Here is a 4451-nt window from a genome sequence, read left to right as displayed (position 1 = left end):
GTTGGTGGGGAGTTGGGTGTGCGTGGGGGGTGGTGGATGGGAGTTTGTGCAAGGGAATTGTGGCTTCACTAAGGTGTGGGGAGTCCAGTTCAAGCAGAGAGGTTGGTTGTGTGGAATCGTGCTGATCTGCATTAATGCCTGCTTTTTAAAAATCTGTAAATCATTCTGAATTTGCAGAATATTTTCTTTGTTGAAAGGATATAGTCATTTAACAAAGGAGCTAATCTAGATGTAGAAATAGAATACCTTTCTAGAGTTCTGTTCCCTGTAGTATCTGTGTGTGCCTTTATCCCTTGTGTGTGAGGGTATTTGTGCACCTATTTGGATCTATAGTTGCCTTTGTAGGGTGCCTTTTATAGTACTGCATGCAGTTCAGTGCTTCATTATTAATGCTTGATTGTTGTATTTATTTTTCTACAAATGGATGTGTATAAATAAAGCACAGTTTTTATTTTTTAAAAATCTGAAAGAAAATCAAAGCGTTGCTTTTGCAGCAGAAAACTGCATGCTTCAGGACAGTCGTTCTGAACATACGCGTGCGTGTCTGGACTGATGCTGAAGGGCAAATGTGTTTCTTTTGGAATGTCTGAGGGGCCAAATATTCTAAAAAACAAATACAACCGAATCTGTGCATCCAGGTGAATATTGTCCTTCAAAATAGCCACTTTGACTGTGGTGATATAACCACTGCGCAAAACATAAAGAACTCTCCTTTGGAATCAGCTTCAGAGATGAGTGATGAGGAAAACATTTTTAATACCTGACACCGTATTTTTTATTTAAAAAGAATACCTAGCTTGATCAGACACTGGCTTTCTTTGAATTGGCTTTTCCTGATTTGGGGTTGTCAAAAAATCAAATCTGTGTTCAAATGATGAGCTTTTGTCCCAGTTAAGGATATTTAAAGTCATAGGTCTAGTTTCTGAAGGCATTTTCATTTTCAGATCAAGAGCTCTTAGATTATATAGTTTGACAGTGGCTGCATGATTGATGAAAGCATATGAGGAAGAAGAGTGTTCTGTGGTGTGTCTGAGGGCACAGATTGAGGAGCCAGATGGGCTTAGGCATGCACCCTGTCCTCCTGCTCAGTGACTGACCTTGGACAGTCTCGTGGTGCTTTGGTTTCCTTATGTCTGAAACAGGGATGGTAGTGCTATGAATACCAACCTTACAGTGTGGTGCTGAGGGTAAGTAAACTAATACGAAAAACACTTAAACGTTTAGTATATGCTCAATCAGTGCTTGCTCTGGCTGTTGTCATTAATAATTATACATTTCTTTGAATTACAAAATTATGAAGTAGATGATTTCAGACACCACTGAACATCCAGGAGGGAGGGCCTTGGGAATCTGTGATTGTTCAGTGATTCCCAGATGATTGTGATGAGCAGCCAGGTTTGAGAGCCACTGCATTTAATATGCTTTGAGTAAGGCCCCAGCGTCCTGAGATCTTACCAGAAATGCAGAATCTCAGGTACCCTACCAAACCTACTGAATCAGAATCTGCATTTTTAGCAGGATGCCCTGCAGTGACCTGTATGCATGTTAAAATTTAAGAAACACTGGTTTTCTTCTACCAATAAGGGTAACTGGGTGATACTTCACGTTAAAAGGCAGATTGTGCTCATGCTTCTTCTCAGGCATATTCTACTTTGTCACCCCATGGACTGTTGCCCACCAGGCTCATCTGTTGATGGAATTTTCCAGGCAAGAATACTGGAATGGTTTACCATTTCCTACTTTAAGGGATGTTCCCAACCCAAGGATCAAACCTGTGTCTCTTGTATCTCCTGCATTGGCAGGTAGATTATTTACCACTGCGCCACCTGGGAAGTCCCCTCCCCCACCCCCCCCAAAAAAGATTGGATTATCTCTGTTACTGTCATTGGTAGAAGAGAAACAGTCAGGCTAAGACAGTTTGAACTTGTACTTCCCTTCCCTGTTGCCTAGCCTGGAAATAAACGCTTTTCTGGACTAAGTCACCGAGTAATGGAAAGAATAGAGTTATAATTGTGCCTCTTACTAGCTGTTTGGCCTTGACCTAGTCATTCAACCTCTCTGAATCTCAGTGTTCTCAACTGATCATGAAAGTAACACGTAGACCATGAAATAATGGAGTGGAGCTTGTTCAAGAATTAAGGTGTGATGAGATCTGATAGAGACAGCCCTTTCATGAATTCATAGTAGTTCACCATATGTTTTAGGAATTTAAGTTTGTGTGTTCTTTTAAAAATATTGCTGTTTAAAAAAAAAAAAAAAAACCAGCCCACCGCAAATTCAGATGATTTCATTTGAAGTCTTCTAGGCTAGTTCCAAGCAAGCATTGACATGGCATTTATCAGAAGCTCTTTGAATTGTAATAAGCTTATCTTCTTTCTGACCAGGAAATTTATAGGATGAGAGGAAGTTTGCGGACTTGCACTGGGGACACCAGAAGTAGCTGGGAGAGAGTTTAGGTCAGAGGATCATTAGTTGTAGACAGTAGGCATCGGAAGCAACAGCGAGAGTAGGAAACAGACAGGCCTGTTGTCACTCAGCCGTAGGTGAGGGAGGATTCTGAACTCAAAGTAGATAATAAAATTGTTGTAGCAGCTTTTCTCTAGAAGGTGGCACAGCGCTTTGTTTATATTATGCCTAATCTTAACATCTCTACAGGTACAATAAATCAGCGAGGTTGAGTAATTTGCCCTAAGTCACTCAGCTAATAGCAACAGAGCTGAATCATGTTGAATAGTAATGTGAGTGATGAAATGATTATAAAAGTGAAATTGAAATAGCTATTGTATGCCAGTTAAAATACAATTTATTATGTTTGTATTGACCTTTTGGGCTAAAGGATTGACATGTTAGCCTATCTGAAAGGAATTTTGAAATGCTGCAGAGTTATCCTTTTGGGATATATTTCCTTTATACTGAGGCTAATTTAGAGGGTTTTTTTCATTTTGTTTTTGTTTTTTAAGTCTTCAGTTCAGTGAAATAGCAGTTTCAACTGCATATGACAACATAAGAGTTGTTTGACCATGGGATTTTGACCTTGACCCATGATAAGAGATCCATTTTACATGACAGGCTAGTATAGTTAGATGTTTATCTGTATATATGTGACCAAAACACGTTTCATGGAATAATCCTTACCCTGATTATTAAAACATGAGATAGTTGATTCCTTCTGTTTAAAAATCCTATTATAGTCCAGTATACTCATCTTAAAAAGTGTGGTCCATGGACAGCTCCCCCACGCCCCGACCCCCTGCCCCGCAAGGTGCACCAAAACCTTTTAGGATGTCTTCAAGGTCAAAACTCATCACAACATTAAGATGTTCTTGGCTTTTCCTACTATGTTGACATTTGCACTGATGTATAAGCAACGATGGGTCATCCTAGTGTGAGTCAAGGCACCGGCACCAAACTGTACTGGTTAGTGTCATTATTTTTTTTTTCACCACCACAGTCTTGCACTTCAAGGAGAAGGGGGGAAAGCCAGTTTCATTGCTTAATGACGCATAATTAAATGTGTCAATATTGAGAAGACCTTTATAATTTACTGAACCAGTAATTTATAAATGAGCAATGCATGATGTTACATAATCATGATAGGTAAAACAATTGTTCAAAATACAGGACAGGCCAATGGATTTTATGAAAAATTCACTGATATGCATTGCCACACTGCAACTAACTTTTAAGGAACTGTCACCTTGCAAGTTTTGATATTATATTAAGGAAGAATATCCATAGATATGTGAAAGTACTCCTACTTTTTACAAACACATATCTGTAGGAGGCCAAATTTTCTTCATATAGTTTCATCAAAATAAAATATCACAACAGATTGAAAGCAGAAGCACGTATCTTAGCCATCTTCTATTAAGTTGGCTGTGAGAGATATCTGCAGAAAAATGTATGGCAGTGGCACTGTTCTCACCACATTTTTTTGTATGTTTCTGTCCTTTAAATTTATTTTTAATTGCTTTGCACTATTGTGCTGGTCTCTGCCATACATCTACGTGAGTCAGACATAGGTATACAAATGTCCCCTCCCTCTTGGACCTCCCTCGCTCCCCTGTAGATCGTCACATAGCACTGGCTATCTGGTTTCCATATGGTAATGTATATATTTCAGTATACATTGTATATGTTGTCCTGCCCTCTCCTTCCCCAACTGTGTCCGCAAGTCTGTTCTTTAAGTCTGTGTCACCCTTGCTGCCCTGCTGCCATCTTTTCTAGATTCCATAAGTATGTGTTAATATACGATATTTGTTTTTCTCTTTCTCACTTACTTCACTCTGCATAATAGGCTCTAGGTTCATCCACCTCATTAGAACTGACTCAAATGTGTTCCTTTTCATAGCTGAGTACTATTTCACTGTATATATGTACCACAGCTTCTTTATCCACTCATCTGTTGATAGACATCTAGGTTGCTTTCATATCCTAGCTATTGTAAATAG

At 39.1% G+C, this 4451-nt stretch overlaps 1 protein-coding gene across 23 annotated transcripts in view; it reads left to right on the top strand.

Moving 5' to 3' along the window:
• Nucleotides 1-4451, top strand: part of RBFOX2 (RNA binding fox-1 homolog 2) — a 293081-nt gene that overhangs the window by 68136 nt on the left and 220494 nt on the right. The gene's annotated exons all lie outside the window — the stretch shown is intronic.

This window comes from Ovis aries, chromosome 3, assembly GCF_016772045.2.
Source record: "Ovis aries strain OAR_USU_Benz2616 breed Rambouillet chromosome 3, ARS-UI_Ramb_v3.0, whole genome shotgun sequence".
NCBI classification, from domain to species: Eukaryota; Metazoa; Chordata; class Mammalia; order Artiodactyla; family Bovidae; genus Ovis; species Ovis aries.
The sequence above is the reverse complement of the archived record's forward strand: the minus strand, read 5'-3'. Positions and strand labels throughout refer to the sequence as shown.